Source organism: Arachis ipaensis, chromosome B6 (assembly GCF_059453495.1).
Source record: "Arachis ipaensis isolate K30076 ecotype BB chromosome B6, ASM5945349v1, whole genome shotgun sequence".
Lineage (NCBI taxonomy): Eukaryota > Viridiplantae > Streptophyta > Magnoliopsida > Fabales > Fabaceae > Arachis > Arachis ipaensis.
In genome coordinates this window covers 36,944,883-36,959,623 of record NC_142441.1, presented here as the reverse complement: position 1 = coordinate 36,959,623, position 14,741 = coordinate 36,944,883, and the positions used below count along the sequence as shown (strand labels likewise).

Sequence of the window (14,741 nt, the reverse complement as noted above, 5' to 3'; positions counted from 1 at the left end):
GGGGCTTGAGTTGACTCTGCTTTGAGAGAAGCTTTTCCTCTCCATGGTTGCAGAGGGAGATCCTTGAGTTTTAAACACAAGGGAGTCCTCATTCCATTGAAGGACTATTTCACCTCTGTCAACATCAATCACAGCTCTTGCTGTGGCCAGGAAAGGTCTTCCTAGGATGATGGATTCATCCTCTTCCTTTCCAGTATCCAGGACTATGAAATCAGCAGGGATATAAAGGCCTTCAACCTTTACTAACACGTCCTCTACTTGTCCATAAGCCTATTTTCTTGAACTGTGTGCCATCTCTAATGAGATTTTAGCAGCTTGCACCCCATAGATTCCCAGTTTCTCTATTACAGAGAGGGGCATGAGGTTTATTCCTGAACCAAGGTCACATAGAGCCTTAAAGATCATGGTGCCTATGGTACAGGGTATTATGAACTTTCCAGGATCCTGTCTCTTCTAAGGCAATGTCAGTTAATCCAGATCACTTAGTTCATTGATGAACAAGGGAGGTTCAACTTCCCAAGTATCAATGCCAAATAATTTGGCATTTAGCTTCATGATTGCACCAAGAAACTTGGCAGTTTGCTCTTCAGTAATATCCTCGTTCTCTTCAGAAGAGGAATACTCATCAGAGCTCATGAAGGGCATAAGGAGGTTCAATGGAATCTCTATGGTCTCTAGATGAGTCTCAGATTCCTTTGGTTCCTCAGAGGGAAGCTCCTTATTGGTCACTGGACGTCCCAGGAGGTCTTCCTCCTTGGGATTCACGTCCTCCTCTCCCTTTGTAGGTTCGGCCATGGTGCTTATGTCAATGGCCTTGCACTCTCCTTTTTGGGTTCTCTTTTGTATTGCTTGGGAGAGTACTGGGAGGATTTCAGTGATCCTTTTACTCAGCTGGCCCACTTGTGCTTCTAAATTTCTAATGGAAGACCTTGTTTCATTCATGAAGCTCACAGTGGCCTTGGATAGATCAGAGACTAAATTTGCTAAATTAGAAGCATTTTGTTCAGAGTTCTCTGTCTGTTGCTGAGTGGATGATGGAAAAGGTTTATTATTGTTAAACCTGTTTCTTCCAACATTATTAAAGCCTTGTTGAGGCTTTTGATCCTTCCATGATAAATTTGGATGATTTCTCCATGATGAGTTATAGGTGTTTCCATAAGGTTCACCTAAGTAATTCACCTCTGCTATTGCAGGGTTCTCAGGATCATAAGCTTCTTCTTCATAAGAAGCCTCTTGAGTACTGTTGGATGCAGCTTGCATTCCATGCAGACTCTGAGAGATCATATTGACTTGCTGAGTCAATATTTTATTCTGAGCCAATATGGCATTCAGAGTATCAACTTCAAGAACTCCCTTCTTCATAGGCGTCCCATTACTCACAGGATTCCTTTCAGAAGTGTACATGAACTGGTTATTAGCAACCATGTCAATGAGTTCTTGAGCTTCTACAGGCGTTTTCTTTAGGTGAATGGATCCACCTGCAGAAGTGTCCAGTGACATCTTTGATAGCTCAGATAAACCATCATAGAATATATCCAGGATGGTCCATTCTGAAAGCATGTCAGAAGGACACTTTTTGGTCAACTGTTTGTATCTTTCCCAAGCTTCATAGAGGGATTCACCTTCTTTCTGTCTGAAGGTTTGAACATCAGCTCTAAGCTTGCTCAGCTTTTGAGGAGGAAAGTACTTGGCTAAGAAAGCCGTGACCAGCTTATCCCAAGAGTTCAGGCTGTCTTTGGGTTGAGAATCCAACTATAATCTAGCTCTGTCTCTTACAGCAAAAGGGAAAAGCATGAGCCTGTAGACTTCAGGATCTACTCCATTAGTCTTAACAGTATCATATATTTGCAAGAATTCAGTTAAGAACTGAAAAGGATCTTCAGATGGAAGTCCATGAAACTTGCAGTTCTGCTGCATTAGAGAAACTAATTGAGGTTTCAGCTCAAAGTTGTTTGCTCCAATGGCAGGAATGGAGATGCTTCTTCCATGTAAATTGGAATTAGGTGCAGTAAAGTCACCAAGCATCTTCCTTACATTATTATTATTTTCGGCTGCCATCTCCTCTTCCTGTTCGAAAATTTCTGAAAGGTTATTTTTGGATGGTTGTAATTTAGCTTCTCTTAATTTTCTCTTCAGAGTCCTTTCAGGTTCCGGATCTGCTTCAACAAGAATATTCTTGTCCTTGCTCCTGCTCATATGACAAAGAAGAGGGCACAGAAAAAATAATAATAATAGAGATCCTTTATACCACAGTATAGGGATCCCTTTGTGAGTGGAAGAAAAGAGGGGGAGACAAAGAATGTAATGTAATGGAAGAAACACAACTGTGAGGATGGTTGAGATGTGAGATGAGATGTTAGTAAATGAATGAATAAATAGAATAAGATGGGAGAGGAAGAATTTTCGAAAAGTATTTTTGAAAAAGAGTTAGTGATTTTCGAAAATGGTTTTTGAAAAATGTTAGTATTTTTCAAAAATTTTTAAAATCAAAAATAAAAATAAAAATAATTAGTTATTTAAAAAGAAATTTTTGAAAAAGAGGGAAGATATTTTCGAAAATTAGAGAGAGAGAGTTAGTTAGGTAGTTTTGAAAAAGTTAAGAAACAAACAAAAAGTTAGTTAGTTAGTTGAAACAAATTTTGAAAAGAGAAGAAGTTAGGAGGTTAGAAAAGATATTTTGAAACCAACTTTTTGAAAAAGGTAAGATAAGAAGATATTTTAGAAATTAGTTTTGAAAAAGATTTGATTTTTAAAATCTCAATTAATGACTTGATTCATAAGAAATCACAAGATATGATTCTAGAACTTAAAGTTTGAATCTTTCTTAACAAGTAACAAACTTGAAATTTTTGAATCAAAACATTAATTGATTATGTTATTTTCGAAAATTTGGTATAAAAATAAGAAAAAGATTTTTGAAAAATATTTTTGGAATTTTCGAAAATAACTAAGAATTTTGAAAAAGATTTGATTTTTGAAAAAGATTTTGAAAAAGATAAGATTTTCAAATTGAAAATTTGATTTGACTCATGAAAAACAATTTGATTTTAAAAATTTTTGAAAAAGTCAATCCAAATTTTCGAATTTGATGAGAGAAAATGGGAAAGATATTTTTTTGATTTTTTGAAATTTTTATGATGAGAGAGAAAAACACTAAAGAGATGCAATGCATGAAGATTTTGGATCAAAACAATGAATGCATGCAAGAATGCTATGAATGTCAAGATGAACACCAAGAACACTTTGAAGATCATGATGAACACCAAGAACATATTTTTGAAAATTTTTTTTTAATGCAAAGAAAACATGCAAGACACCAAACTTAGAATTCTTTAATGCTTAGATACTAAGAATTCAAGAATGCATATGATAAACATGAAAAGACACAAAACAAAAAATCATCAAGATCAAACAAGAAGACTTACCAAGAACAACTTGAAGATCATGAAGAACACTATGAATGCATGAATTTTCAAAAAAAAAATGCAAGATGCACATGCAATTGACACCAAACTTATAACATGACTCAAGACTCAAACAAGAAACAGAAAAATATTTTTGATATTTTTTTTTGATTTTCTAATTTTTTTGGATTTTTTTTTCGAAAATTATTTGTAAAAGAAAAATAAGGATTCCAAAATTTTTAATATGAATTCCAGGAATCTTGCATTGTTAGTCTAAAAGCTTCAGTCCAGGAATTAGACATGGCTCACTAGCCAGCCAAGCTTTCAATGAAAGCTCCGGTCCAAAACACTAGACATGGCCAATGGCCAGCCAAGCTTCAGCATTTAACACCAGAGTATATTGCTCTTGATAACAAATTGCAAGCCTCAGTCCAAATAAATTTAGACATGGCTTTACAGCCAGCCAGGCTTCACATGCTTCATGAAACACTAGAATTCATTCTTAAAAATTTTGAATAAATTTTTTTTTGAAAACATTTTTTTTTTCGAAAACAGATGAGAAATTTTTGAAATATTTTTGAAACATTTTTTAAAAAGAAAACAAAAAAGAAAATTACCTAATCTGAGCAACAAGATGAACCGTCAGTTGTCCATACTCGAACAATCCCCGGCAACGGCGCCAAAAACTTGGTGCACGAAATTGTGATGTCCAGGCTCAAACAATCCTTGGCAACGTGAGCAACTTGGTACGCGCAATCGTGATTACACTTTGATTATGTAAAATTCATGGCTCTTTCTTTCCCCGGCAACGGCGCCAAAAACTTGGTGCACGAAATTGTGATGTCCAGGCTCAAACAATCCCTGGCAACGTGAGCAACTTGGTACGCGCAATCGTGATTACACTTTGATTATGTAAAATTCATGGCTCTTTCTTTCCCTGGCAATGGCGCCAAGAACATGGTGCCAATACCATGGTTCACAACTTCGATACAACTAACCAACAAGTGCACTGGGTCGTCCAAGTAATACCTTACGTGAGTAAGGGTCGAATCCCACAGAGATTGTTGGTATGAAGCAAGCTATGGTCACCTTGCAAATCTCAGTTAGGCAGATATAAGTTGATAATGGTGTTTTCGAATAATAATTAATAGAATAGGGATAGAAATACTTATGTAATTCACTGGTGAGAATTTCAGATAAGCGAATGGAGATGCTTTCGTTCCTCTGAACCTCTGCTTTCCTGCTATCTTCATCCAATCAGTCTTACCCCTTTCCATGGCTGGCTTTATGCAAGGGCATCACCGTTGTCAGTGGCTACATCCCCTCCTCTCAGTGAAAAATATGCTCACATGCTCTGTCACAGCACGGCTAATCATCTGTCGGTTCTCGATCATGCTGGAATAGGATTTACCCTCCTTTTGCGTCTGTCACTAACGCCCAGCACTCGCGAGTTTGAAGCTCGTCACAGTCATTCAATCATTGAATCCTACTCAGAATACCACAGACAAGGTTTAGACTTTCCGGATTCTCTTGAATGCTGCCATCATTCTAGCTTACGCCACAAAAATTCTGGTTAGGAGATCTAAGAGATATTCATTCTAGCTTATTTCATGTAGAACGGAAGTGTTTGTCAGGCACGTGTTCATAGGGGAGAATGGTGATGAGCGTCACACATAATCATCACCTTCATCACGTTCTTGGGTGCGAATGGATATCTTAGAAGCGAAATAAGATGAATTGAATAGAAAACAGTAGTACTTTGCATTAATCTTTGAGGAACAGCAGAGCTCCACACCTTAATCTATGGAGTGTAGAAACTCTACCGTGAAAATACATAAGTGAAAAGTCCAGGCATGGCCGAGATGGCCAGCCCTCAAACGTGATCTAAGATAGCATATAACTGATCAAAGATGGTCAAAAAGACGTCTAATACAATAGTAAAAGGTCCTATTTATAATAAACTAGCTACTAGGGTTTACATGAGTAAGTAATTGATGCATAAATCCACTTCCGGGGCCCACTTGGTGTGTGTTTGGGCTGAGCTTGAGTGTTTCACGTGTAGAGGTCTTTCTTGGAGTTAAACGCCAGCTTTTGTGCCAGTTTGGGCGTTCAACTCTGGTTTTGGCTCCTTTTCTGGCGCTGGACAGCAGATTTGGGTAGAAAATTGGCGTTGAACACCAGTTTACGTCGTCTATTCTTGGCCAAAGTATGGACTATTATACATTGCTGGAAAGCCCTGGATGTCTACCTTCCAACGCAATTGAAAGCGCGCCATTTTGAGTTCTGTAGCTCCAGAAAATCCACTTTGAGTGCAGGGAGGTCAGAATCCAATAGCATCAGCAGTCCTTCTTCAACCTCTGAATCTGATTTCTGCTCAAGTCCTTCAATTTCAGCCAGAAAATACCTGAAATCACAGAAAAACACACAAACTCATAGTAAAGTCCAGAAATGTGAATTTAACAACTAATGAAAACATCCCTAAAAGTAACTAGATCCTACTGAAAACATACTAAAAACAATGTCAAAAAGCGTATAAATTATCCGCTCATCAAGGAGCTTATTTCTTCCTCAGATGGCGGTTCGGATTCACCCTCAGATGAGACTAGTGAATCGATAACAATCACTACACCACCCTCTGAGGCTAACTTGCGCTGAGCTTGCCTAATACGTGAAAGAGTTCTTTCAATTTCAGGATCAAATACAGCTAAGCTCGGATCAGGCAATGAACGCGTCATTCAATGAAAGAAACATATAGCTCATGGTAATAAAATAAAATAAAATATGCAAATAAAATAAAAATATGTACACTAATTAATAATTTAGCACACAATTGTAACTCCCTGGCAACGGCGCCAAAAACTGATGCGTGGCAGAAGTTAGACCAATTAAGAGATTATAATATAATAGAATAGCGTTGCGAGTATAGCTCTTAACCAGAAAAAATCTGCCTCATCAATTTAGAAAGGTTGTCACAAAAAGTTTAGAAAAAAAATACTGGGAGTATGAGTCTCAGGTCGTCTCCCAATGAGTTACTAGAAAGGGTGCTAAGTTATTAATCAGGAGTTTCCTGAGAATTTTGAGGGTTGAATGACAGAAAATAAATAATTGTAAATTAAAAGAGAAATATATATTCTAATTAAAAAGCCTTGACTGGGGGAATGATTAATTGGAAGTTCTATCCTTGTTGGAATTTTCTCAAGTGTAGTATAAAGATGTTGTTATTTTCACTTAGTTAACCCTTACTAAATAAAGGAAAATCAAGTGATTGAGCTAACTCTTATTCGCAAATCCTAGTCCTCTCCCTTAGGAAGGTCTAGCGTTAGGAAATACAGATTAGCCAATAACTTCCAATTTAACTAACCACTTGAGCATTCCAACTTAAGTGTCTCCTTCTAATCAACCCCCATGTCAAGTAGGGAATCTACTCTATTGACATGGATACCATCTTTGTTATTGGGAGTTTGGAATAGAAAAGAGACATGATAATTTAAAAATAGAGATTTAAATTAATTAAGAGTAAACGTAATCCTTTACACTAACAATCCATGAAAATAATCCAATTACCACTCTAAACAAGAATTAAGAATATGGAATAAATAAATAAAAGAGTAAGGAAACAAACTAGAATAGTATCTTCAACGGAGGTGATGACTCTTCAATATCCAAAAGCAAAAGCATAAAACTAATAAACTATGAATGTAAAGAGAACCTAGAGGAAGAGTGATTTCTCTCTAGATTCAGATCTAAAAACTAAAAAATATCCTAATGAGAATATGTGAATGTATCTTGAGTCTCTGCATGTTCCCTGGCTTTATTCTGTGTTTCTGGGCCGAAAACTGGGTCAAAACGCGGCTCGAAATTGCCCCCAGCATTTTCTGTTAATTCTGTAGATCGCGCATGTCACGCGTACGCGTCAGTCACGCGTGCGCGTCATTTGGCGAATTTCCTTGTCACGCGTACGCGTCGTCCACGCGTGCGCGTCATCTTGCAAAACTCCAATCCACGCATACGTGTCAGGCACGCGCACGCGTCGATGCAAATATCTCCATTCCGCGCGCTCGCGTGAGCCATGCGTGCGCGTCGGTGCTCGCTGGTCATCTCCTTAGTTTCTTGTGTTCCTTCCCTTTTTGTAAGCTTTCTCTCCATTCTCTAAGCCATTCCTACCCTATAATGCCTGAAACACTTAACACACGGATCACGGCATCGAATGGTATAAACGAGAATTAAAATATATTAATTAAAGATCTCTAGGAAGTAAGTTTTCAATCATAAAACAATACTAGGAAGGGATTATAAAATCATGCAAATCATATGAATACGTGGGTAAAGACTTGATGAAACCACTCAATTAAACACAAGATAAACCATAAAATAGTGGTTTATCAAGGGCGAGCAAAATTCTTAAGTTTGGTGTTGCAAAAGCTCTGCTTTGTGATTTCTACCACTCTTAAGTATAGAAAACGAGGATGGAGCAAACCAGAAAGCATGCACATGAGCTTGTGCAGCCGGCTTAACAAAGACAAAGGAGTGACATAGAAAAGATCAAGCACTACATGGGATCCTCAAGGAGGAGCACTGGCCACCATCATTCAGGTGGATTCGTTCTCTTTTACTCATTTCCTGTTATTTATTTGTCTGTTTTCTATCTGTTTATTTATCTCTTCTCTTGTTCTAATTGCATGATCATTTGCATTGATGTCTTTAAGTTGTAAAATGTTCCATATATCTCTCACCATGCTTAAATGAAAATTTTTATTTCAAAAGAATTGAGAGATGCATGAATTTCATGTTTAAAATAAGATTAGTTTAATTAGTTTGATGTGGTGTCATTTGCTTTTGTTTTCTGAATGTATGAATGAACAGTGCATATTTGAAGTTGAAATTTTAGAATGTTGGCTCTTGAAAGAATAAGGAAAAAGGAAAAATATTATTGATAATATGAAGAATCTAAAAATTGATTCTTGAAGCAAGAAAAAGCAGAAAAAAAAGCATGTTGCAAAAGAAAAAAAAAATTATTATGCATGCAAAAAAGAAAGAAAAAAACGGCGAAAAAGAAAAAATGCAGAAAAATCCATTACTACCCAAAAATGCAAAAAAAAGGAGGGTAGATTGAAAAATCCAGTAACCGTTTAAACCAAAAGGCAAGGGTAAAAGGATCCAAGGCTTTGAGCATTAATGGATAGGAGGGCCCAAAGGAATAAAATCCTAGCCTTAGCGGTTAAACCAAGCTGTCCCTAACCCTGTGCTTGTGGCATGAAGGTGTCATGTGAAAAGCTTGAAACTAAGCGGTTAAAGTCATGGTCCAAAGTAAAAGAGTGTGCTTAAGAACTCTAGACACCTCTATCTGGGGACTCTAGCAAAGCTGAGTCACAATTTGAAAAGGTTCACCCAATTAAAGTGTTTGTGGCATTATTGTACCCGGTGGTAATATTGGAAAACAAGGTGCTTAGGGTCACGGCCAAGACTCAGAAAGCTGTGTTCAAGAATCAAAATAAGCTTAAGTAGGAAAGTCAATAATATCATCTAGATTCTAAGTTCCTAAAGATTCCAACCATTCTAAGTTTCAATGGATAGTGTGATGCCAAAACTATTCAGAAGCAAAAAGCTACTAAGTCCCGCTCATCTGATTTCAACTAAGCTTCATTTGAAACTTAGAAATTTATTGTATCTTAATTTTATTTTTTATCCTACTGTGTTTTTATTTGCTTGGGGACAAGCAACATGTTGTGATGAGCGGATATTTTATACGCTTTTTGGCATCACTTTCATATAGTTATTAGTAATTTTTATTTAGTTTTTATTAAGTTTTTATAGGTTTTAGTGTTAAATTCACATTTTGGATTCTACTATGAGTTTTTGTGTTTTTGTACAATTTCAGGTATTTTCTGGCTGAAATTGAGGAGCCAGAGCAAAAGTCTGATTCAGAGACAGAGAAAGTACTGTAGATGCTGTCTAGATCTGACCTGCCTACATTCGGAAGAACTTTTCTGGAGTTACAGAAGTCCAAATGGAGCGCCCTTAACAGCTTTGGAAATCTGACTTCCAGAGCTTTCCAGCAATATATAATAGTCCATACTTTGCTTCGAATTAGAAGGCCCAAAACTGGCATTCAACGCCAGCCATCTAACCAGTTCTGGCTTCCAGAAAGGGATTCCAAGCTGGAGTCTAACGCCCAAAAAGGTGCCAAGACTGGAGTTCAATGCCCAAGGAAGCCTAAGCACGTGGATTTCATCAAAGCTCAGCCCAAACACTCATAAAGTGGGCCAAGAAGTGGATTTTAGCACTAAATAGACTATTTTACCCTTACTAGTCATCTGTTTAGTATTTAAAGTGTATTTTACATAATCATTCGAACAGATCATACACTATTCACATTTTCCATTGTATTCTCTCTTCAGTATGAGTTTCAAAATCTCCTAGGTTGAGGGGAGGAGCCTTGCTGAGTCCTATGAATTAATAAAAGTATTACTGTTTCTATTCGATCCGTGTTTGATTAATTCTCATACGTATATTCGTTCTTCATCAATATGAATGCGTTGAACTGGCATAAGATTATCACATTCTACATGGGTTCAAAGTGTGTCTTTCATTGGATAATGATGAACCAACAACTTGAATACACATCTCTCAGATGGCTAATCCACGACTTCATTGGGGACTTCTCAAGACATTAGTTAAGCCGATTTACGGGGAGATTAGGGTCTCTGTGGTAGAGGCTAGAATCCTAAGAATCTTCACCCTCAATCAGAATGGATCCGCACTAAACCTGGGGTTCAGATCTGGAGGAGTATTGGCAGCTGCTCAAACCGGTGTCAATCACACACAGCCTGCCATTGAAGAAATCACTCACAAGCAAAGGACGCAGAAATACCAGAGTTAATTCAGAAAGACATAGCAACTCCAACTCTCAACTCTATTCCTATTACTTAATCCAATTGATTTTACCCCTTTCGGACATTATTCTTACAACTCTATTCCTATTCCTATCCTTTAAATTTATTACAATTCGGTATTCCTTTCACAATCATCAACCTTTTGATCTTCCTGACTAAGACCTGCAGGATAACCATAGATTGCTTCAAGCCACAATCCTCGTGGGATCGACCCTGACTCGCTCAGGTATTACTTGGACGACCCAGTGCACTTGCTGGTACACTAGTAAGAAAGTGTGGGGATTCGTGCTACCAACAACGACATCAACAGAGAAAAGACTAAAGATGATGGAGCACAATACAGCTTCCAAGAACAACAACACTGACGATGACTGCACTACTAGAGGTAGGTCTCACTACAAGAAATGCATTGATTACCATTGGAGTTAGCGTCCTACATTAGCATCGGCTTTATCGATGGATTTATTGACAGTTTGTGTGGAATTCATCAGGTCAAATCATTACCGGCGGATACCATTTCTGATGGTAAATTTACCAGTAATAAATGGATGTAAAACGGGAAAAGTAGGCGCAAAATAAAGCATGGGATGTATCGGCAGACTTTTTTGCCGGTAAACCCATTTAGTGGAATGTTGTATTTTGGTGACCGCAACATATTACCCTCTCCCCCTTCATTTTGAAAACTCCTCTCTCTCTCACTCTCTCTCTCTCTAGCCTCTCTTCTCCCACTCTCTCTTTCTCTCTCTAACTCTCTCTTCTCCCCACCGTTCTGTCGGTCCCACCGCTGCCGGCTCCTCTTGTCATCGCCACTTCTCCCCTTCATCAAAACCAGCCCATTCCTCATTTCCCTTCCATCAGCCCCGACTCCTTGTCTCTTTCTCTTTGTTCATGTCTTGCCGTAGCTAGCAAACACTGCTACTACATCTCCCTCCCCTGAGTTCTTCTTCCTCTATCTGCTCCTCAGGTTCTGGTGCACGGAAATTAACTACGCACAACTGAACCAGCAAGTGCACTGGTCAATCCCACAGAGATTGTTGTTTTAAATCAAGCTATGGACACCTTGTAGATCTTAGTTAGACGATTAGAAAAGATAGTTTGTTGAGATAAACGCATAAAATAGGAATAGGGATGAAATTACTTAATTTGAGTGAAAACAATGATAAGAGAGTGGTTGAGGCTTCGGAGATGCTTCATTCTTCTGGATCAACCTTTCCTACTGCCTTTCTCCAACTGTGAGGGATTCCTTCCATGGCAGGCTCTAACTGATCAACACCGGTTTAATGGCCGCCAATCTTCCTCCCTTCAGGCCAAACGCCTGGTTTAGTGTGCACCCAACCTGAATAAGGGTGAAGCTCCTGCATTTCATCCCCTTGATGATCTTACTCAAAACACCACAGACAAGGTCGAATCTTCTAGATCAGAGAACGTTGCGCCTTTGGTTCTAGCCTCTACCACAAAGATCCTAATCTCCCCATACCTCGGCTGAACTGGTGTCTCGAGAAGTCCCCAACAATGTCGTGGATTAGCCGTCTAAGAGATGTATAATTAAGCTGGTGGTTTAGTGATCTCCTATTACAGACTCGCACTAAACCCATGTAGAATGAAGATGAGTGTCACAGATCATCCCATTCATAAAGTTGAAGAACGAAGATACATCTTAGAGTAGAGTCACACACGAATTGAATAGAATAGTAGTACTTTTATTAATCCATAAAAATCAGCAGAGCTCTTAACCTTAACCTAGGAGGTTTAGTGACTCACGCCAATAGAAAATACAATGGTAAACATGGGCAAGAGTCTCCAAAAGTCTTTAACAATGGTGAACTCTTGTCTATATATGCTAATCTAATGACTAAGGATTACAAAAATAAGATAAACTAAGTTGACAGTACAAAAATCCACTTCTAGGGCCCACTTGGTGAGTGTTTGGGCTGAGCTTTAGTGTTTCTCACGTGATAATGTCCCTTAGGGGCATTGGACGCTGGCTAAGGACTCCCTTTTGGGCGTTGAACTCCAGTTGCTCCCTTGTGGGCACTGGACGCCAGGATTGGGGCTGGTGGCTGGCATTGAACGCCAGTTTTGGGACTTCATTTCTGAAACAAAGTATAGACTATTATATAATTTTAGAAAGCCCTGGATGTTAGCTTTCTGTAGCCCGTTGAGAACACGCCATTTGGACCTCTGTAGCATTAGAAAAGCTCCTTCGAGTGCACAAAGGTCAGATCCTGGCAGTATCTGTAGTCCTCTCTCTGCTTCTGAATCAGACTTCTGCTCAAGCTCCTCAATTTCAGCCAAAAAATACCTGAAATCACCATAAAATACACAACTCAAAGTAGAATCCAAAAATGTGAATTTTGCACTAAAACCTATGTAAATATAATAAAACTTAAATAAAACATAATGAAAACTATATGAAAACAATGCCAAAAAGCGTATAAAATATCCGCTCATCAGAACACCAAACTTAAGCTGTTGCTTGTCCCCAAGCAACCAAAAATAAAGTAGGATAAAAAGAAGAGAATGATACAATAAATCTCAGAGTTCTCAATGAAGCTCAATTTCAATTAGATGAGCGGGACTAGTAGCTTTTTGCTTCTGAATAATTTTGGAATCTCACTATCCATTGAAGCTCAGAATGATTGACATCTTTAGGAACTTAGAATCTAGATGATATCATTAATTTTCCTAGTTAAGTTCTTTTTTATTCTTGAACACAGCTTCTTTTAGAGTCTTGGTCGTGGCCCTAAGCACTTAGTTTTCCAGTAATGCCAACGGATACATAAATGCCACAGACACTTAACTGGGTGAACCCCTTAGGATTGTGACTCAGCTTTGCTAGAGTCCCCAGTCAGTGATGTCCAGGGTTCTTAAGCACACTCTTTGCTTTGGACCATGACTTTAACTTCTCAGTGTCAAGTTTTTAACTTGACACTTTCACACCACAAGCATATAGTTAGGGAACCAGCTCAATTGAACTGTTTAGGCTAAGATATTTCTTCTTTTGGGCCCTCCTAACCATTAATGCTCAAAACCTTGGATCCTTTTGCCCTTGCCTTTTGGTTTAAAGGGTTATTGGCTTTTTGCTCTTGCCTTTTAGTTTTAAGAGCTATTGGCTTTTTCTACTTTTTATTTCTCTCTTTTTTTTTCGCATAAGCATATATATATATATATATATATATATATATATATATATATATGTTTCTTTTATTGCTTTTTGCTATTTTTTCTTGCTTCAAGAATCAATTTTTGGATTTTTCAGATCATCAATAATATTTCACTTTTATCATCATTTTTTCAAGAGCCAACATTCTTAACTCCAACATCAAATATGCACTGTTTATTCATACATTCAGAAAATAAAAAGCAATGCCACCACATCATATAATTGAGCTACTCTTAATATTAAATTCGAATTTTATGTATTATTACTGCTTCTAAAAAAGTCAAAGTTTTATTAAGTTCAATGAGATAATAAGAGGAACATTTTATAGCTACTTGGAAAATAAAAATTTAAATCCTAATAATACTCATGCAATACTTTAAACTAAAAGATAGAAATTGAAAAAAAACTTAAATACTCCTAGTGATCATGTAAATTTAAACATAAGAAACAGAAATTAGAATAGCCACAGAAACAGGGAGGTGGAACTCAACCACCTTAATCAAGGGAGGCGTTTGGCTCTTCAAGGGACAATTTCTGACGCTTCAATTCTTCTAGCTCACGCCCCTGCCTTTCTTGCTGTTCCTTGACCAGTTTGTAAAGCATGATAGTATGATCTTTTTGCTCCTCTCTTAGCTAGTCCAATGTGGTTTGCAATTGTGCCATAAATGCTTCCAGCTGGGTCTAATATTCAATTGGAGGGTTCTTTGGAGGCTCAGGCGCCTTCCTTTTGGGTGGATCAGCTGGCACTTGGGTGCTTTCCATCACCTGTTTAGTGATTGGGCTTTTCTACTGGGATGAAAGAATCTTTGTTAATCATGACTCCAGCCTCTTTATACAAGCGAAAGATAAGGTTTGGATAGGGCAGTCTGGATTGAGTTGACATCCTATTTGCCACCTTGTAAAGCTCAAAAGAAATTATTTGGTGGACTTCCACCTCATTCTCCATCATAATGCAGTAAATCATCATAGCCCTTCTAATGGTAACTTCAGAGCGGTTGCTAGTAGGGAGTATGGAACACCCAGTGAAGTCCAACCAGCCCTTAGCAACTGTTTTGAGATGAACTCTTCTCAGTTGGTTTGGGTTACCTCTTGTGTTATTGATCCACTTGGTTTTAGGCAAACATATGTCTTCTAGAATCTTATCCAACTTTGGATTAGCCACCACCCTCCTGTTAAAGGATTTTGGATCGTCCTTTTGGGGAGGTAATGCATGGATCGCGTTTATTTCAAGTGACGCGTATGCATCAAGGACGCATACACGTGACATTGGTTGTGCAAATG

General features: G+C 38.0%; 1 non-coding gene across 1 annotated transcript; it reads left to right on the top strand.

The window, feature by feature from the left end:
- The first annotated feature begins 1,554 nt into the window (after positions 1-1,554).
- Positions 1,555-1,662, top strand: LOC148555154 (small nucleolar RNA R71). Its single transcript, XR_015887275.1, has one exon. It is a non-coding gene; the product is annotated as a small nucleolar RNA R71 (small nucleolar RNA).
- Positions 1,663-14,741: the final 13,079 nt, after the last annotated feature.